The sequence below is a fragment of the Macrobrachium nipponense genome, chromosome 41 (genome assembly GCF_015104395.2).
Source record: "Macrobrachium nipponense isolate FS-2020 chromosome 41, ASM1510439v2, whole genome shotgun sequence".
NCBI lineage: Eukaryota > Metazoa > Arthropoda > Malacostraca > Decapoda > Palaemonidae > Macrobrachium > Macrobrachium nipponense.
This window is the reverse complement of record NC_061102.1, coordinates 30,828,759-30,851,445: the sequence shown is the minus strand read 5'-3', so window position 1 is coordinate 30,851,445 and position 22,687 is coordinate 30,828,759. Positions and strand designations below refer to the sequence as shown.

At 39.4% G+C, this 22,687-nt stretch overlaps 1 protein-coding gene across 19 annotated transcripts in view; it reads right to left on the bottom strand.

Annotated features, from left to right (window-relative positions):
* Nucleotides 1-22,687, bottom strand: part of LOC135212647 (calcium-dependent secretion activator-like) — a 1,046,064-nt gene that overhangs the window by 403,630 nt on the left and 619,747 nt on the right. The gene's annotated exons all lie outside the window — the stretch shown is intronic.

The following is a 22,687-nucleotide window of genomic DNA, read 5'->3' as shown; positions in this document are numbered from 1 at the left end:
ATAGTATACTTTACATCCCTACCAAATTTTTGGCAGCATTCTTTATTACTTATATTAGAAAAAAGTATATTCATATGAGTGAAATAAAGCAGCCGAAGCCAGTGGCGGAACACACTAATGTATGGGTTCAAAGTTATACGTGACATAGACGTCCCAACTCCTCCCACAAGGTGATGACGACAAACAGCTATCTCTGAAATTCTGAATGAATATGTGTACCTTGTCAAGGCTTTAAGAATGGTGGCTATGGTAAGTCACTGTCCCCTTGGATGCAGGATAGCTTTTGTGATTCGACTTGCACAACTGTTTAGAAGTGAGGAGGCCCGTGGCAAACCCTACGTAAGCTAGAACAGGCAAACGAATAATAGGGCACTTTTTTGGGTAAGGAGTACACCCAGACTTCCAAGGCTACCAAGTCTTCGTCATTTGTTGACTTTCATAAGGTGCAGAAAGATTATTACATATGCACTATAAAGCAACAGATGTTGATTTGTTAATAAAATATAACTTGCAGAACAACATTAAAACTTGCTTTGCCCCCCCCCCCCAAAAAAAAATGGGTTATAATACATCACTGAATGACCTTGATAGGTCCTAGCGCTTGGCTTGAAGTCTAAATTTTATAATCCATCTAATCCTATGCAACTGTCTATTTATTACAATGCTCATCACTGTAATATTAGGAAAAATATCAAAGGAGTTACGATGAATACCAAAGTTTTTGTCACTTTGTTCATTGATTTTTAATTATATAATTTTTCTATGGAGAAATAGGGATAGAAAAGGGATTTTGACGTAGGAAAAATCTATTTCTGGGCGAGGAAGCCGTGTCGCCCAGTGAAATATGTCTGCTTTAGCACTATTTCTAGTAAAATATTGCTATAATACCAGAGAACTGCTAAATTGGACATGTCAGAAGCTTCTGACTCGCTCACCTATATAAAAGGTGTCGGTATAAAACTGGGGCGAGTGTTAAACACTACCACAGCAACCCCTCCAATTAGCCTTTTCCTCATCAAAAGATCCTAAATACGGACTACTTTTACTACTACTACTACTACCACGTCTACCACTACTACAAAGTGTAAACAAGGAATACTGGTTGTATTTCATTGTTGCCAGAGGTTGAGACTTTCTCACAAATAGCTAATTATCCATCAAGACAGAGGCAAGTTAATGATGTCATAAGTTACATCATTATATCTTCCAAAGACATTCCTACGAGTTTGCTGGCGATGTCAACAAGAAGTTGGTGTTACTCTTATAATTACCAGAATTATGCAACTTTCATAATACACAATACAGTCAAAAATTAGGTAGAAATGTCAGATACCCTGTGACAAAGTATCATCTTTGTCAGGTATGTTGATAAAATTTTATTCCGGACAAACACTGGGACACCGGCTGTGAATCTCATAGTAGTGTAGAGCTGATTTTGGTTCAAAGAGCTCTGTAATGCAACAAAGGGTTTGAACTGATTTCATTTACTATTAACAGATTCATGACTCTATAAAGTCTACAATTTCTATAAAATAATTGATTTTTACTGGATGTATTTGGGTACTAATTAGCATCCCAACTTCCTTTGAAGTCCATAAAAACTTGGCATCCTGGTCAAAAAGAGTTTTAGGAAAAATATTTTAATTATTCGCCACACTACAGAATATAATATGGTAAATACCAATCTATTATTGTGTAATATTAGGGTAAGGAAAATAGAATAAATATAAAAGAGAAAAGAATAAGAGAGAGAGAATATGTAAAAGAATGAGAGAGAGAGAGAGAGAGAGAGAGAGAGAGAGAGAGAGAGAGAGAGAGAGAGAGAGAGAGAGAGAGAGTTGCGTTAAGCAAAGGATGTGTTTGTCGTACTGGCAACAGTAACGCAAACAAGCAGAGGTGTTTATCTTGCTAGTGGTAATTAATTAATGTATTTGGCTGTTCTACGACAAAGCTCCAGCAGAAGTCGACACTTCCGGCGATGTCATTAATCACGCCCAGCAAAGGAGGTGTTGAATTAATTACCACCCAAAAGGGTGGTCATCATTAGTCACCAACCGATGAGGAAGTACCAGAAGGTAGCGACAGAAAAGACCACCTACTAGAAGGAGGAGACATTTCTTTAAGAGAAATGTTGACAGAAGGGGCCGAGGCAGAGAAGCCAGAGAGCATCCAGAGGGTGTGGTTGTGTGCCTTACCAGCTGTGTGTAAGAAAGGCTTCATACATCAACATGTCGTCATATTACTACGTTTCCCCTCAAGTAGACGATAGCAGAGCTGTACAACCCTCAATTACAAACTAAACTCGTATGTTCCAAAACTATTTATAAATCTTGTGCTAATGAGGTCAGGACACTGCGCTGTGTCTTTCTAGCCTCCTGAGACATATTTTAAGAGGTTTACTACAAGAATTCAGAGTATCTACAATTTATAAAAGATAAAGCATAAAAACCTTACACTGGTGGCAGCTGAAAAGGATCCGAAGAAAGACATAACAGGTGAAGTGCGAGACATACAAGAAGTTGGAAACAAAGGCGAATCATAACATGTGAAGGACGAGGTGAATCAACAAAATGGAGCTCAAGAATTTGAAAACAACCGAGAGTCACAACTTGTGACAGACGAAATATACAAGAATAACAGATGGCAAGGCACATCGACAAAACATTCCTGCTTACAGACATCAAGATTTACAGAAGCTGAAAACATAAGAAGTGGGTAGTGGAAATAATATTTACAAAACCCCACATCTAAGAAACAGTATTCCCCGAAGATTGAACAACAAATTCACTCCAAAAGAGTTAGAAGACATTATTAAAAATAATTAAAAAAGGTGATATTAAACATTTTGCATTAGAAGAGCATGCTCAACTATTATCATTCTTCGCTGATGAACAAGTTAATGAGTGCATTTAATTAAAACCACAGGAATTCATATGTAATTTTGATAGATTGTATGAAAATAGAGATTCATATCCATATGTATCCAGGAAATGTTGATTAATCAAAATTAAGAAAATGACGTATGTACAATCACAGACTATGCTAAAACTTTTAAAGCACTGATAATTGATCAAGAAATTTTAGTATTTTCACTAAATACTGCAGTAGCTAAAATCAAATGTAATAATGTAACAATAGAAATAAACTTTAAAAATGTTAAATCTTTTACATCATCATGTCAACTGATAATAGCCAACCATTTGCATTATGAACCATATTTTTTTTTCGACATATAAATTCAACAAATGTGCCATATAAAAATTTATCATATAAAATAAAGAATTCAAATTGTCTCAATTATAATTGAAGAAACTTGAAAACTTGAACTATGTTGATGACTACTACAAGGAAAATGAATCCCCAATTTTATTATTAGTAAATCTAGTTTTAATAGTAGTAGCTGTTATTTTGTTTGTCATAATAGTAAGGAGAATGATCATTAACAAAATACAAGGGATACTGGCAGAAATTAAAAGGAATGAACCATGATTGACAATTGAGATTAACATTATTTTTTACTTGATAGTAATTTGTAATAGTTTGATATGCTTAGTTTTGTTCTCCATTTTTTAGAATTGTGTCCATTATTACCAATTGTTGCCGATTTAGTTATTATTATGTCCATTGTTATTGTGTATGAGAATAAAAGAATAAGAGAGAGAGTTGCATTAAGCAACAGATGTGTTTGTTGCACTGGCGACAATAATGCAAACAAGCAGAGGTGTTTATCGTGCTAGCAGCAATTAAAAAATACATTTGGCTGCTTTATGATAAAGCTCCTGATTAACCCTTGACCTGCCAGCGCAAGCCAGACACTTCCGGCGATGTCATTAATCAAGCCCAGCAAAGGGGGTGTTGAAATTAATTACTGCCCAAAAGGGTGGTTGTCATTAGTCACCAACCAATGAGGAAGTACTTCCAGAAGGCGGCGACAGAATAGACCACCTACTAGAAGGAGGAGATATTTCTTAAAGAAATGTCAACAGAAGGGGCCGGGGCCGAGGCAGAGAAGCCAAAGAGCATCCAGAGAGTGCGGCTGTGTGTCTTACTACCTGTGGGTAAGAAAGGCTCGATACATCGACACGTTGTCATATTACTACACTTCCCCTTAAGTAGACGATAGCTGAGCTGCACAACCCTCAATACAAACTAAACTTATATATTCCAAAATATATATTTTGTGCTAATGAAGTCAGGAAAATGCACTGTGTCTTTCTAGCCTCCTGAGACATCTTTTAAGAGGTTTACTACAGGAACCCAGAGTATCTACAATTCATAAAGGTCTTAAAATTGGGCAACGATGATGATTTAAAACTGAAGCTAAAAATTTTGCAAGTAACGTCTTGTACATTAAACTGCATGTTATTTACCGTGTTTCAGGGTACTTTTACCCAACCCAAAGATAGTTTGGAGAAAATTTAAGTCTACATTTCCTGACCTGAACATTCTGTCGGCTATAACTGGGAATGGTGGTGAAAGATTATTAAAAAAATGCCTCTATAACTGAAGTTTTTTAGTTGGTGAGAAACTTGAATTAATTTTTACTGCACTTCATAGTTACTATGACAGTGAACATAGAGGATGGTTCAAACTTTTGACTTGTGCAGATTTACTAAAGGCCTTGAACACTCCAGCAGTGATAGCTTCTTCCTTTTTTATTTTTATACATACAGCGTGTGCTTTCCAACACAAGCGTGCATCATAGATACAGTTTGGTTGGTAGGTAATACACTGGTGCTCATTTGTTGTTCAATGTCTGATTTATTTTTCAGTTGCAATAATTATAAAAATATGACTGCTTTTGCTTTCTTATACAAAACATTATAAGCTTACTAATAATGCCTATGATTCTTATTACATGAAGGTATGTAATGGCAAAATTAAATGCAGTAACAAATGTACCAGTCTTCCATATGCGTACATGTAAAACAACTGTCATACCACTTGGTAACCAATTTTGTATTTTTTACTGCAAGGAGGTACAATGTGCTACTAAGAACACTTCCTTCTGGGACAGTACTTTGCAATGTCTGTGCCTGAGTGAACATTATCAAATTGCATCTTTAAAGTGCAATTCAAGATTACTCTTATAAAAGGGATTTTGACGTAGGAAAAATCTATTTCTGGGCGAAGGACCCGTGTCGCCCAGTGAAATAGGTTCCTTTAGCACTATTTCTAAGGTAAAATATTGCTATAATACCAGAGAACAGCTAAATTGGAAATGCCAGATTATTCTGGCTCGCTCACCTTTATTATAAGGTGTCGGTATGGTTTCTGGGGCAAGTGAAACCACTACCACAGGTCCTTTTCCATTCAGCCTCTCCCTACATCAAAAAACCTCAAAAAGAGAGGAGTCAACCTAAGGCTCACTACCTGCTACCGTGTAGCTAGCGCCTCTGACGTCATCCCTGCAGATAGCACCCAAGCTTGGTCTACACAGGGGCTAAAGGAACCTATTTCACGGAGCGACACTGGCCAAGCCCAGAAATAAAAGTAGGTGGACTTGAATACATACTTAAAACACTTCCTTCTGGGATAACACTTTGCAATGTCTATGCACCTGACTGAATGTTATCAATTTACACCTTGAAAGCACAACTCAAGATTTGTTTTTAAAATGTACGTAGGTGGCCACGAATACCATTTTTCAATAGCACTTTCAATTTACAGTGGATCCTGCCAATTAACAGCTTCACCTATTTGCAGATTTTTCTGTGGAATATATATACAGTGGACCCCCCCCTATTCATGTTCTCTCGATGCGCAGACTCACGCATTCGCACATTTCTCTCTGGAAGGTATAAGCCTTTTTAGAGTTTTTTTTGTTGTTGTTTTTTGAGCTATCAAAATAGGCAGTTGTAAGTGTTTTTAGAAGGGTTTCAAGTATTCAAGGATTTTGATTATTGTGCTATTTGCAAAAGGGGTTTTGGTACGCATCACTCGCAAATACTGGGGGTCGGCTGAAGCAAGTTCCCAGGTAACATTATGTCTACTGGACATAAAGAATATAATACACTAATAGTTACCAGTCTCTCAAACTAAATGAGTAAGTGGGTTAAGTGTGGATTGATTTTTTCTATGATTCATATGTATTGGGTTGAGGCTATTATAAAATTTTTCTTTGAATATTATCCTAGCCTTCAGTTTATTTTTCCTTTACTTTACATAGTCTGCTTGATAGACACATTACTCTATTGTTTAATGGATCAATGAAATCGTTGCCTAGTAGTATTATTGCTATAATAATAGCATGTAGCCATTCTCTTGGAAAAGTTTTGAAAACTTGATTATGCACACAGTGTAGTCCCTCACTGTATTGTGGTCTTCGTACATCAGAGAGTTTTAAAATTTAATATATCTAAATTTGTATAGCAGATTTTTCCCTTTATCACAGTATTCGGCTGTATTTATTATTTCTATCTGTGGTAAAATAAGCACTTTCTAGCCTAAAATTTTTATTTTTGTGATAAAAAGCATTTTCTAGCTTAAAAATTTTATTGCCTTGTTAAAATAAACATTTTCTAGCCTAAAGTTTTTTTAAAATATTTACATACCCCCTTTACATATTTCCTTTATTTGTTACAATCTGTACTTCTTTATGCAGAAAAACTGGTAATTTTTTCATCGTTTTTAATGATTCAATAAATATTCAATAAACCTGTTTGCTGATCTTCTTTATATAGTACAGAATGCAATGAATTTGGAACAAAAATAAAATATAAGTAGTACAGCAGATGAGTAGACAAACACTCGCATGTATGGAAAGCGCAGTATGGATGCTTCCGCTGGAGCTAGTGTGCCCACACTGAGATCATACACAGCACACTACTGGCTAATGGATGGGAGGTGACGAACCAGAGCAACGTGTTCTGGGCACTGATTGACTAAGTGACCATAGCATCAGTCTCCTTCATCTCCCACTCAGCACCATTTTGCCTTGTCCTTTTCAAATCAATGCCTGATCGCTGCGCTTAGTGTTGCTCTGCGGTGTTGTGTTTTTGTGAAGTTTATAAGCTATATTAAGTCTATTTCAAGCTCAACGATGCCACCCAAATGTTCTGTGCCTTCTAAGGCTTCTGTCACATACCCCAAGTGCCACAGGAAGATGCTTACCATAGTAGAAAAGGCGAAATTCAATTGACATGCTCAAGGGAGGGAGAAGCTATGCTGCTGTAGGCAGCCATTAGAGCATCAATTAATCTTCGGTTCACTACATAAAGAAGGACAAAAAGAATACAGCGTTCCCCCATATTCGCGGGGAATAAGTACCAGACTCCCCCGTGAATAGCTAGAACCCGCAAATAGTTGAAACCCTATAAAAACTTAAAACCGCCTATTTTGTCAGGTAAAACTCAAGAAAACCCACTAAAAATGTTTAGACCTAGTTTTTTTTAATCGTTTTATTACAAAAAGTGCATTTTATGATGAAATTGATGAAAAAACCAGGAATTTGCAGATATTTCTCACAAAAAAAAATAATGCGAATAAGCAAATTTTTTATGAATAATGGGGTATATGTTCCCGAGAGGAATTATGCAAATACGTGAGTCCACAAATAGCTTTTGGTAAAGGTGGTGGGTATTTATTAATTTGTAAGATATTGTAGTGACCCAGAGCTGAGCTTCTACAGAAAGGGCAAATTTTAATTCATTAATTTTAAATTAATTATAATATAAAAAAGTCAGTTGTAATAAAATTTTAAATTTTTTTCAATTTTTTACAGCCGTATGCATCAAGATTTTTCTAACTGCTTTCTAAGACTATCAACATTAAAAATAGATCGCATGTTAAAGAAATATTTTGTGGGCTTATTTAGAATTACATAATTAATTTGTTGAAAACCTCCCAACCTTCTAAAACTGGCATGCTGTGTAATGTTGATGTACTGATTTCATTAAATTTGTTTTTCAAATGACAATATAACCTCTACAACATAATAAGTGCAGAGACTAAAAGAGCTCTATCTCTCTCTTTGCCTGGATTCAAAAGTCCTTTACCTACAATACTTGACAAATCAAGTACATTTATGTGGTAGTATTTATGACAATCCCTTTGTGAGTTTGGTAAGTATAAGAGTCAGTTACAACCATTTCAGTTACATGGAAATAGAAACTCACATTTCTCTTAATTAACAAACTTGCTATGATTTAGCCATTTACAAAACAAGCTGTGCACTTAGAAGAATTTGTCAATGGAGGGAGATCATGTTATCTAGGGAATTATGAGTCACCCGACTAAAGCACAATGGCCTCCATCTGAATGTAAAGGTTTATTTACCACCAAGGCTGGTAGTATGGTATGGTACATTCTGTACCTCGAACCTGGGTAAAATTCTGTACTATAAATTTGAACCGTACCCTCAATTATTCTTCCGTACTGTACAGTATGGTAAAAGTAATGTACCATAATTCTGCACTTTTATTTTACTAGTATAAGCAAACTCAATCTGCATCAGTAAAATCCCCTCTTTATAAAAATATTAATATTAACAGGTGTAAATTAGCAAGGGGACTTTATATGTACATGAGTATACATTCAGTTGTCGTGTATAATAATGATAATAATAATAATAATAATAATAATAATAATAATAATAATGATGATGATGATGAAAATGATGATAGTATTAACAATAACAGCAATGATATCAATATTTATGATAAAATTAGTAGTAGTTACGTACTATGTACTAGTAATGTATAATAATGAAGGAACTGTGTTTAGCCCACTAACACCATATACCACTTAGTAGAGTCAGTGCACTACTGCAATCAAACGTATAATACATGAATAATTCACGTAACGCAACATGATCAGTAATGAGCAGCAGAACTATTCAAAATCAAGCAGAGTGGAGGAAGGTTGTCCCGAATGGACAATATGCATGGGATTATATGGCTGATGCTGTAAATGTTTGTAATGCGTTACTTCAAGAATTCCACACAAACATAGTGCACACGTTAATTAAGGAATTCCATACATACATTATATACACACACATGCATGGTATGTAACAAACTGAAATGTTGAGTACCATTTTTTCCGTACCTGAATTGTACCATAATATACTTTGGTAAAATTATTTACAGTAATTCTTTACTGTACATATAGGCTAAATGTCAACCGTACTGTACCATAATGCCAGTCTTGTTTATCGCTCATAACAACTATGCTATAAGTGATGAATCAAGTATACTGATCATAATATTCAACAACTATTATTATGTTCACAGAGGGTTCATCCAAACCTTATCTGCAAAAGTAAGTAATAAGCAGCAATGCAATTATAAAAATGAGAAGGATGTTTTGGAAACCTTCATGAAAATGGAGTGTTAAGGAAAACTTTAAAATCATATGGAATAAAAAATACCAGAGAGCTTCCGCAAAGCTAAGGAGCTACATGAAATTCATAATAATTCTGTGAGGATGACAAAACTTTTATAAATTGAGGTGGAAGTAAGATGCTGAAATTTGACAAAGACAAAAGGTCCAAAAAGGAACAAGAAAAACAAAAGTATGAAAGTTGGTAAATGTCCTTTCATCATTAAATAAAGAACTTGCCCATTTGAAAGACATTGACCAGAATGCAGAATCATTCAAAAAGGTTTACTAACAAAGTCACAACCTTTTATGTTATAAAAACATATGTACATGTAAATAGTACATACTGCCTAATGCACATTAGCATGTATCTTCCAATGAATAAGGTCAGACCTTATGCAGATCCCGAGATACAGGGCTTGGGGATACTCCTCCACCAATATCCAAAAGAAGCAGAAGAACCAAATCTAGCATAAGAGGACTAAGACTAGTACAACAAGAATGTGTAAATATCACCAACGGAAGAAACTTATACAACAAGAAGACAACCCTAATGAGCATGTGGCAATACAGAGAAAAGCTACAAAGGCTTTTAGTGCAGTAAACATACTTTTATCCTATTGTAAAATATAACACATATAGTATACAGATTTACATAGAGTAATACTGTTGTAAATATTTTAACATAATTTCTTTGAAAATTCTCCATTTTATCAACATTTTTTTTCAAAATGAATGATCTAAAGTATGAAATATACTTACTTTTCAATTCAGATTAAAATATCTGAATCATTATCTCAACTGAGTAAATATGTATAAACCAATTCTATTATTTAATGGCAATGTTTGAACAACCAGAAGTTACACAACTCTTAAGTCTTAGAGATCTTAATATGTGAATAAATTCAGCTAATAAAAAATATAAATGTTAAAGCATAAAGAGTTGAAATATTGCATATTTCTGGGCTCAGCTCGTGTCGGCCTATGAAAGTATCCTTAATATCATTCTTTCTAGGTAAAATTAGCCTAAAATTACCAGAGAAAAACAAAATTAAGAAAATGTCAGTAAAACTGACTCGCTCACTCTTAAAAAGAAGTGTCGGTATGAAATAGGGGCGAGTGTGGAACACTACCACGAGACAAACACCAATTAGAACTTCCCTATCAGAATCCCCCCAAGAGAGAGCTGATACCAACGGGCGATGCAGCCTCTACTACTACTACTAGAGGACGCCACGGACAGCAGCGCCCCTAGCGGTCATCCTTAATTTTTAGCACTTGCGACAAGTCGCCATTTTCTTGTGCTCGTACTTTATTGGATTTTATCCGTACTATCTACGATGGAACGCTCTGCAATTGCCACGGCTAAGTTAAGTAACTCATAAGTAATATTTTACCACAGTTTTATCTTCCGGGTACCAGTATTTTCCTCTTAATAGGTCATATACGGTTCCCCGGTTGTCTCGTGGCGGCCATGCCGCCTCGTAAGAATTCCCGGTCCTCCATACTGGGACTTCTTATACTTATGGGCTTACTTTATCACGTTCATTGTTTTACATCGAGTTTTAGCTAGTTCAGCCCTCCTACCATTCTCTTAGCTTGGTATTTAGGGCTATTATTATTTTTCCGGCCCAGCATCCCGGCTCTTGCTCTACATCGGCTATCGCTGGCTCCGAGTAGGCTGCTGTTTCTTGGAACAGTCTGCCTCCTCCTGGGCTTCTTTCTCTTTTACTAAAAGTGTCTCTTCCACCTTTCGGTGTATAAATTTTATTTAGGGTGTTAGGCTAGCCTAGGTGCTTGTTCCGTGTATTGGTACAGCTTGGTTCACGTGGCCCTACCACGGTTGTGTTGCTCGCGGCCTAGGCCACTTGCGGTCACGTGTTCCATAGCACCTTACCCTGCCCCTTCCCTCCCTTTCTGATATAGGGAGGAGCTGGGGGACCCCTTGGTTGTTATGACAACCTCTATCGCCTTCTCTCATCCTTTCGGAGGTGACCAGGGGTTCCTCCCAGCGGGGGGTATAGGGCGACCACTATGAGGTACCGGGTCTCCATGCGGGTAGTTGGTGAGGCGGGGAGGAGTAGGCCATCCCTCCCTCCTTTCTCGCTCCCGCCGTGTTTCGCCGAGACCTTCCTCTCCCCCTCCCCAGTTGCTCAGCCTCCTCCCTTACGATACGAAAGGAGCCTTCCGTCGCAGCCGGGGCACCTTTGGTTATAGGTTACTGGCTCCGCTAGCGGGCGGGGTGGGTACTATGAGTGGTCGGTTGCTTGCCTACTATATCCTTATATCTCTCCCCCGCTACCGGAAGGGAGCTTACCCCTTACCTACGCACTCTTCTAGTAGACGGGCGGAGAGAGGTTGTTTTATTATTGTTATTTTAAGGATATACCCTAATTATACAATATTTTACAATGAATTGTGTGTTATTATTATTATTTTTATCAACCATCCCCGCCATTTTCCGTCGTGGTTTCCATTACCACCACTCCTAGTTGGTTGCCTTTTGTGCTTCCGCCATCGGCGGAACCATAGCCTATATTCCAACCTGGTTACCACACGTATTTTGGCGGGGCTCTGGTTTAATCTAACTTTATCGCTCCGGCACCAGCGGAGCATATGTTAGGCTGTAAGTGTTTACTTGGTACTCATGTACTTTTTCACTTACAGGCTACCAACTGCCAGGTCCCAGCTTGTAACGCGACGCTGTTCGACCCCTGTGGACACGATGAATGCAGGTCTCACGCCCCCTGTGCCACGTCGTTCAACGAGACGATCGTCTGGCACCCTGAAGCCTGCGCCATCTGCTACGACCTGGTCGGTCAGCTGGGAGATGGGGTAAGTCCATTATAGGCTTACTTATTATTTTACTAACAACTTCTAGTCGTAAGTTTGTTAATCCCATTCCACTATTGGCAGCTAATCTCACCTTTCTTTCAGGCTTCCGGTGTGAGGGAAGTCGCCCTCGCCACCCTGAAAGCGTGGGTGGGCGGCTTCGGGAAGAACGCCGCCAAGGGCCAGCCCTACATTTTGGACAGGAAGCTGGCCGTCCAGATCTTCCCCGCGGGCAAGTCGACGGGTTACGTTGACCCCTTGTCCGCTGCCCCGCTGATAGCCTCCATCCAGCAAGACCTCCAGCAATCATTTGGGGTCGTAGCCTCCCAGGAGTCGGTCCCGGACGTCGCTGCCCTGGACCTTAACCTTGAGCCTATGGCGGTAGGTGGGGAGGATTTGTTGGTTGAGGTAGGTATGTCGGGCGCCCAAGGTCTTTCCTTGGGCGCGCCTGGATCTTCTCCTGTCCCCTCTTCTTCTGCTTCTTTCCAAGGCTTTACGGGATCTGAGATCCCTATTCGCCCTCCCGCTCTCTCTGTACCTCCTAAGGAGAAGGGAAAGAGAGAACCGAAGACTCTAGCTAAGTCGACTTCTAGGAAGTCGTCTTCGTCTTCTGCGGCTAAGAAGTCGTCGACTTCATATGCCGATGCGGTGAAGGCGAAGCCGAGCTCTTCCCAATCAAAGAGCTCCAGAAGCAAGGCTTCGAAGGAGAAGGCTCGCGCTCCCGCCGAGTCACTGCCTTCTCCCGCCTCCACTGCTTCCACTCCGGCTACGCCGGTAGGAGTAGCAAGCACCAGCACCTTTGATCCCTCTACTTTCTCAGCAGGGGTGATGGAACAGGTGGGCGTGCTAGTAGGCTCACAAATCTCCGCACTGGGGACACGGTTCGAGCAGATGTTTGCGCAATTATCAAACAGTCTGTCTCAATCTGGACAGTCAATCCAGGATCTCTCTAATAGAATGAGAGAAAATGAGGACCGAGTAGCTGGGCTAGCTCAGGCTCCTTCCCCAGTCTCCCCAGCATCTAGCACGGGGATTCTTCAACTCCCGTCATATGACTCCTTGCCAGCTTTCTCTATGGAGAACCCATGGAGAGTAGCTGCCTACGCTCCATTTAAAGACGGAATGATCTCTATCTCGGAGTGTGGAACTCGAAGGATTGAGGACTTCGAGTTTTACCCTCCGGGTCTGACGCAGCCTTTCATCGGATATGCTAGGCTGACGCCAACGGCTCTGACGAGGGAAGACAAGATCTCGAAGGAGTCAGTCCTTTATAGTAGAGATCACGCCCAGCGGGAATGGGTTCACTGCCTTGAGGACTGGGAGTGTACGAACACTAAACTCCAGGCCTACAAGAGTCCCTTCACTATTTTCGCGACGGAAGAGGAGGTTTCTCTTCCGTTCGCCACGAAATTAGTGGAGAAGTCCCTTCAGGCAGTCCTCAAGGATGAGCCCATTCCACAGTTGAGGGAGGCGGAGTCTACTTCTCCGCTCTTCCCGGCCTTCGGAGAATTGTGGGAGAACTTGCCAGCTACGTTCACGCTGGGTAAACTCAAACCGGACTGCGCCATGGACCAGTTCGGTGAGAAACTACCTAGGCTGCCGGATTCCCTAATCCAGGCAGAGTTCGATGCACGAACTAGGTTTGGCAGGTCCCTCAATTCCCTCATCATCACAGAAATGGCTGCCCTTTCATACGCTACGGAACCGCTGTTCAAGATTCTGGCGAAATCTCAGTTTCAGACGGTTCTAACGGACGCTTTTGACTTCTTCCAGGCTAGGAGGAACTGCCGGAAGCATGTCTTACAAGAGTGCACCATCAGGCATGAGCCTAATAGACTCTTGGCTGCAAGCATGTGGGGAGCGGATCTCTTCCCAGAGTCCGCGGTGAACGAGGTACACCACGAAGCTGCTAGACTCAACCAGAGCCTTAGAGCTAGGTGGGGTATTTCCTCAAAGAGGAAACAGGAATCCGTTCCCACTGCTGGCAAGAAACCAAAGAAGGCTGGTAAGAGGTTCCAGCCATATAAAAAACTCCAGCAACAGCAGCAATTTGTGCAGGCAGTCCCAGTTACCCAACAGGGACAACCTTCCACCTCTAAGCAGAACCAACCTATCCTCCTGGTGCCCCAGCAATCTCAACCATCCACTTCCTACGCTATCTCGCCGGCCTTCAACCCTGCATATGAGGCTCAAGGCTACTCTCAACCGAGAGGTAGGGCGAGAGGTTACTTTCGTCAGCGTGGCGCAGGAAGGGGTACGAGGAGTAGACAGTTCAGAGGAGGGCGTGGTGGCCAACCCGCCCATCAGCAATGAGGCTCCCCAGGTAGGAGGGAGGCTGTTCCTCTTCCGCCACAGGTGGGGGTTCAGCAATTGGGCACAGAGCATAGTGTCCAAAGGATTAGGCTGGAGTTGGATCAAAGATCCTCCTCCAATCAAATCATTTCATCAGATACCGTCAAAGGAATTGATAGATTACGCGGAAGAACTCCTTCAGAAAGGAGCTATTGCGAGAGTCAAACATCTAAAATTTCAAGGTCGCTTATTCAGCGTGCCAAAGAAAGGCTCAACAAAAAGAAGGGTAATCTTAGACTTGTCAAAGCTAAACTCTTTCATTCGCTGCGACAAGTTCAAGATGCTTACCCTCTCGCAAGTAAGGACCTTACTTCCGCGTGGAGCCGTCACATGCTCCATCGATCTTACAGACGCATACTATCATATCCCTATAGCCAGGCACTTCCGCCCATTCCTAGGATTCAGGCTAGGAAATCAGACATTCTCATTCAAAGTGATGCCCTTCGGTCTGAATGTAGCCCCCAGGGTATTCACAAAGATAGCAGAAGTGGTTGTACAACAATTGAGAGCTCAGGGAATCATGGTAGCGGCATACCTCGACGATTGGTTGATTTGGGCACCAACAGTCGAGGAATGTCTCAAAGCTACCAAAAAGGTAGTTCACTTTCTGGAACATCTGGGGTTCCAGATAAACAAAACGAAATCCAGACTTACTCCGGAATCTCGTTTCCAGTGGCTAGGAATCCAATGGGATTTGTCTTCCCACAATCTATCAATTCCAGTGGTCAAACGGAAGGAAATAGCAAAATCTGTCAGGCAATTTCTCAAATGCAAACAAACGTCAAGAAGAAACCAGGAGAGAATCCTAGGGTCTCTTCAGTTTGCTTCGGTAACAGATATCCTTCTGAAAGCAAGGCTGAAAGATATAAATCGAATTTGGCGGTCAAAAGCAAACTCCAAATATCGAGACAAGTTGTCAGTAATTCCTCAGGTCCTCCGCAACCAACTACGGCCTTGGTCAAAAGTAAAGAACTTAGCCAAGAAAGTACCCCTTCAATATCCCCTCCCAGTGTTAACCATTCACACGGATGCATCCCTGTCCGGGTGGGGGGGATACTCTCAGTTCAAACAGGTTCAGGGACTTGGTCAGTTCAATTTCGCCAGCTCCACATAAACGTGTTGGAAGCAATGGCAGTATTTCTTACTCTGAAGAGACTGCTTCCCCCGAAGAAGTCTCATCTAAGGCTAGTTTTGGACAGTGCAGTGGTAGTTCATTGCATCAACAGAGGAGGGTCCAAATCCAAGCATGTGAACCATGTCATGATAGCCATCTTTGCATTAGCAAACAATCACAAATGGCATCTGTCTGCCACTCACCTGGCAGGAGTAAGAAATGTGATAGCAGACGCCCTGTCCCGGTCAGTTCCTCTGGAATCAGAGTGGTCTCTGGACGTCGGGTCATTCCAGTGGGTAAGCCGGAGAGTCCCAGGTCTCCAAGTGGATCTCTTCGCCTCACAAGCGAACCACAAGCTCCCTTGCTATGTGGCCCCCAACCTGGACCCTCTGGCTTATGCCACGGACGCCCTGTCGTTGGATTGGAATCAGTGGAGGAGAATTTATGTTTTTCCTCCAGTGAATCTTCTCTTGAAAGTCCTAGACAAACTAAGGTCTTTCAAAGGGATAGTAGCTCTGATTGCACCGGACTGGCCCAAGAGCAACTGGTATCCTCTTCTTTTGGAATTGGGTCTCCGACCTCAACGGATCCCCAATCCCAAACTATCACAATCAGTACAAATGAGGACTGTGTTCGCTTCCTCAGGAACTCTCCAGACCCTAACTTTATGGACTTCATGAAGTTTGCGGCTAATAAAGATGCTGACATTGATCCACAGAATATTCTCTTCCTAGAATCAGATAAGAGAGAGTCAACCATTAGACAATATGACTCAGCTGTTAAAAAATTAGCATCTTTCTTGAAAGAATCGAACACTACAACCATGACAGTTAATTTGGCTATATCCTTTTTCAGATCCTTGTTTGAAAAAGGTTTAGCAGCTAGCACGATTACCACTCATAAATCGGCTTTGAAGAAAATCTTTCAAGTAGGTTTTCAGATAGATTTGACTGAATCTTATTTCACATCTATCCCTAAAGCCTGTGCTAGACTTAGACCTTCTCAGAGGCCTACTACAGTTTCATGGTTCTTAAATGATGTCCTCAAACTAGCTTCAGATACTGACAACTCATCTTGTACATTCATAATGCTCCTGAGGAAGACATTATTCTTATTAAGCCTAGCCTCAGGAGCTAGAATTTCAGAACTGTCGGCTCTATCCAGGGATGCGGGTCATGTGGAATTCCTCCCATCAGGAGAAGTTCTACTTGCTCCGGATCGTAGCTTTTTAGCCAAAAATGAAGATCCTCTTGCAAGGTGGGCTCCTTGGAAGGTTATCCCACTTCCACAGGATCCTTCTCTCTGCCCAGTATCTACTCTTAGAGCCTTTCTATCTCGTACTTCTTCTAGATCCTCAGGTGCTCTCTTCATGAGGGAAAAAGGTGGTACTTTATCAGTTAAAGGCATTAGACAGCAAATCCTTTACTTCATTAAACAAGCCAACCCTGAGTCATTCCCAAAAGCACATGATATCAGGGGAGTAGCCACCTCAATTAATTATTTCCAACATATGAACTTTGAGGATCTTAGAAAGTATACTGGATGGAAATCCCCGACAGTCTTTAAACGGCATTATTTAAAGTCCTTGGAATCGTTAAAGTTTTCAGCAGTAGCAGCGGGAAACATAGTTTCCCCTGATACTGTTTAGTAGTTGTAGTATAGATCCAGGTCTCCTTTCTACCTACATCAGCCAACATGCCTCACCATATCGTCAGGCTACTCAAACATCATAGCCTTAGCCGTTGTATCATTTAGTGGATTGTCCCTTATTTTTTTGCTAGGGACATCCACACTTGTACTGATAATGTACTTCAGTGTACCTACCCTTATTTTTCTGCTAGGGTAGGACACAATATGTTTGTATATATTCACCATTTTGTATTTATGATGAACTTCAGTCATAATGTGTTTGTATATATTTTGGAATATTTGTATTGATGATGGATTTCAGTGTACCTACCCTTATTTTTGTGCTAGGGTAGGACACATGAGTTTGTATATTTTGTAATTTTGTTAAGTAAATCTCCTTTTTTCCTTATTTTACATGCATCTCTGTAATTTACTGTAATTACCATTTAAGTACTTTAAGATTACTAACGTTCTATTATTTTGCTGTTTAATATAAGTTAGTTTAAGTGCTTAATTTGTATGCTGTAATTGATTTACTTATATTATATCCATCATTTTAAACTGTTTTTCATTGTTCCCTTTTTTCCCATCTTGTCTGTTTCTCTGGTACTCTTTCATAGGCCGACACGAGCTGAGCCCAGAAAAGGGATTTTGACGAAGGAAAAATCTATTTCTGGGTGATTGGCTCGTGTCGCCCTATGAAACCCCCCTTTTTTATGGTTTGTTTTCCCCCCCTTGCAGGACAAGATGTATTTAACTGTTTTAATTAAGGATGACCGCTAGGGGCGCTGCTGTCCGTGGCGTCCTCTAGTAGTAGTAGTAGTAGAGGCTGCATCGCCCGTTGGTATCAGCTCTCTCTTGGGGGGATTCTGATAGGGAAGTTCTAATTGGTGTTTGTCTCGTGGTAGTGTTCCACACTCGCCCCTATTTCATACCGACACTTCTTTTTAAGAGTGAGCGAGTCAGTTTTACTGACATTTTCTTAATTTTGTTTTTCTCTGGTAATTTTAGGCTAATTTTACCTAGAAAGAATGATATTAAGGATACTTTCATAGGGCGACACGAGCCAATCACCCAGAAATAGATTTTTCCTTCGTCAAAATCCCTTTTCTCTGATATTTACAGCAAGATACATATTAACACAACACTCACAACAACGGAATGGTTAAGATGACATTAGATACATAATACCTATTCACGGAAAAACTTGGGAACCTGTAGAGTATATATAATTCACATCTTATGTCTCACTTGGCATAATTCGATATAGTCCAAAACTGTTCACAAACTGGTTCTAGTAATAAATAAGATGAACTATCCTATAGAGTACCTCAATGGTGAACGCCTACCTCCAGATGAAAGATCATCATCCAATAACCATATAAATTAATAAACTGGTTCTATCAACTGTGAGACATAAAGTTCAGAAAAAGACTGTATTTTTATTCTAAAAATTACATTTGCAGCCTTCAAATGAAAACTTGTACAATTAAAAATTCATGTAAAAAGCCAAATGAAAACGTGTGCAATTAAAATGTTGATGTAAAAAAATCTGACAAAAGAAAAAAAAATGGAGACTAAAATGTAAGAAAAAGCAATTTCTGTGAGTCAATACAGCTCCCTCTTTTCTGAGTAATAATGGTGCTTACGCAATTCACCTTTATGATTAAAAAAAATATTTAAACTGCCCCTAACATACTGACATTAATCATTTGATATCCATCTGGTAAGGTTGTAAATTAGAGATCATGTGACTGCCACCAAACAATGAGAATTCAGCCTCCATACCTCTAGGCTTCCACCAACTTCAACTTACTTCCCGACAATAAATACTTGTATCACTTTTGCATTTCAATCATTCCTTACATTCCTGACTGGACTCTCTCTAGATATCCATCTACATCTACACCTATTTCAAAACATGAGGCAAAAACAATAAACAACACCAGAATAACTTGCCATAATCTTTGAGAATCAGTTACACTATAATAAGATGAACAGAGAAGGCTCTGTGAACTGAATACCACTGAAATAGTAATTAATCACAAATTATGAAGGTATAAAGTTGCTTCAAACTATTGTTATCAATAACTGGGAAAAACAAATGATCAAGATAAAATCATAATTACAAGTAAAGGAAAGACAAGAAACCTCTTTAATGAAAAGTGATGATCAGAAAGAATATAATACTCTGGGTGTTCTGGAAGGTATTGTCAGTTGACAAGTTCGTGTAATTGTATGTCTCTCACTACACAGATTCATTGGAAGAAAGGTATACAATTCAATCATAATTTACCTGGGATGTTCAGGTTTAATGACTAAAGTTGAATGCTGGTAAATACAGCAGCATATAACAACAAAATCTAACCTAATCACAGTGCCACTTTCACTATCATCCCTCAGTTCTAGACATCCAAACACCTGAAATAATATTCAGTTGTAATCTGGATTCTGCATGACCTGTGACACTATATATATATATATATATATATATATATATATATATATATATATATATATATATACATATATATAAGGCAGTCCCTGGTTATCAGTGATCTGTTTTATGGAGCTAGTCTAGCGACAAAAATAACTGGACTTTTGGCACCGATATGTGCTGACCTCCGCTTATTGGTGCTGATCTCTGGTTGCTGGTGGCGATTAACAGCAGCGCTGATCCCCAGTTAATGGCACTGATAACTGGCGATCGGTGCAGTTATTGCCAATTTTTGGTTATCGGCGATTTAGTTATCCTCATGCCATCAAGAATGGGGGCCCTGCCGATAACAGGGCTCTGCCTGTGTGTATGCACACTATATATTAATTATCCACATGGGCACCATTTGCAACTTGGCCCTATACACATGCAATTTTGGCCTATCACAATGTATATGTAAATATATAAAATAAATAGCCTTTCATTAGGTTTGCAACGCTGCACTGGGAGCCCTTGAAACTATTAGGATTGGCTCCTCTGAAATGACATTATATTTGTACAATATAATTTTATCAATTTTGAGTGGCTGCTAAATGCATCGTAACTACATTGTAACAGTTTTGCTCTCTCATTGGCTGCTTATGAAGACCCTCTACAAACCTCCATCCTCTTCCGACCAATTTGCCACTTTGTGACCTCTTATGTGTGTATTTGTGTGTAGATTAAGCTACTCTGCTACTCAGGAGTCCTCCCCTTCTTATCATTCACCTCCCATATGAGTACATGTACACATATCCATCATGCTGAGGTAAACTATGCACCTGCTATGCATATTTGCCTTTCTCTTTCTCTCTCTGGGCTATTTTTTAAGTACAGTCCACCTAAGCAGTTTCAGCACTGCTCAAGAGAGAGAGAGAGAGAGAGAGAGAGAGAGAGAGAGAGAGAGAGAGAGAGAGAGAGAGAGAGAGAGAGAGAGAGAGAGAGCCTTTCAGACATCCCAGTGACTGACAACTCCATAACGGACTAGGCAACACTTGCCCATCTCTTTGAATGGAAAAGGCTCCCAGTGGAGAAGGCTTCCTTGCATTTCAGAGCCCTTATGGCTGTAGTCTATGGGATAGCCACTTCTGAGTTCTATGCAAGGCGCCACCTCCTCTCCATTCTAACCTATACCACTATCCTGTTAATGACTATGAGCAGCCTCAGGGTCAGTAGCAAAGTATTTGGTGGGTTTGAACATGTTTCTCCCTAATGTCACCTTCCTCTAACATGCCTGCCAACAGAATTTTACAGTGCCCAATACTACTTTCACTCCTCCAAAGTCAAGAAGCCCTTGTTTGATTCAAAGTCATACAAGTCTCCAGTTGTCCATATGGGGTCTTCCAGCAATAGAAACAAGGTAACAAAATAGCATCCTTCTTGTGAGGCTGAGCATGTCCACTGAAGGAAAGGAAAAACCACTCCTGGAATGCTAGTGAAGGGCAAGGCCAGGGGTCAGCTGTTCCTACACCACAACCAGTGGAAGTCCCCCATGGGAACACAGCATCATCTGTACTGTGTTGGGATGGCAATGCTCACATCCTTCCCCAACTTAAAGGGATTTTCCAACAAAACTGGCCCTCCTTGGAGAACTATGCGCAAAAGGCCCTCTAAAAAGAAGCCATACACAAAGATTTTTATTTGCCACCATCCATGGTGTGCAAGATGTTCTGGATGACAAACATTGCATTATTCTATTAGAAGGTCTGTCTTATGGAGTCCTGGTGAGAACGTGTGGGCAACTCTTTTGAGAAATCTCTATTTTGCTCTTACATGATAGCGATTTTAACAACATATTCAGAAAAGCAATGGTTACATTGTACATGCTGCCTCAGGTCATGGTTATATAACAGTGTGTATTTATGAAAAATGGTATTAGCAACATGAGTACTAATGATGCTTTTATGTATCAGGATAAAATGTTAAGTATTATTTACATTTGCAGTATCCTTGACGTAAAGCAAATTCAAGTTTTATTATGTATATATACATATATTATATACATATACATAAACATATATATAATATATATATATATATATATATATATATATATATATATATATATATATATATATATATACTATATCCTCACACACACAAATACACAAATAAATATACATATATATATGAATATATAGTCTGGAAAATACCAAAAATGCTATCATGAACAAATTATGTGGTAACAAAGCAAGTCTGTATCATCCAACATGAAACCGCAAACAAGACATTGAACTGGGCTTGAGTATCTTACTGCAGAAAATTGCTAAAAATAAAATACTGTACAAAAACTTCTAAACCATAATACTTCCATTTTGGAGATATAAAAGATTATTTTCCCAGATCTAAAAGTTACATAAATTTACACCTAACCCTTCCTATTTTCACTAATTCAGCTAAAGGTCATATAATAACCAGAGCAACTAAAATGTTCTTATAATTTCTGTTTGTTGCAACACTTAAAAATCTGATCACATCTGCAGTTAAAGATATCACTGTAATCTTCCTAATACTATTTCATATGTATTATAAAGGATGGATTATTATTTGAAATATGATATAATCCCATGAGTTTTATAGACCAATTCTTATGGCTTTCAGAGAACTAAATATCATCAGTTCTGACTGAAAGAATCAATGATTAACAATTAAGGTGTCGTGTAAACATCACCATTATATATCTATTTTAAATAATGACCTATATGTATGAAGAATGTAGATATAATGCTGCATTAGTGAGAAACTTTCCACTTATACAGTTAGCAAAAAAATTTACCAATCAATCTTACCAAGTGATGAATAAAAAAATGGGATAACACATCTGTAGATAATTAAATTACTTGATAAATTCATAGATTTTCAAATTAAAATTAGTTCATTACATGACAAAAATCACACACAAGTATAAACCAACACAAACATACATACAAACAAACACTAGCATACATACCAATTATCTTGAG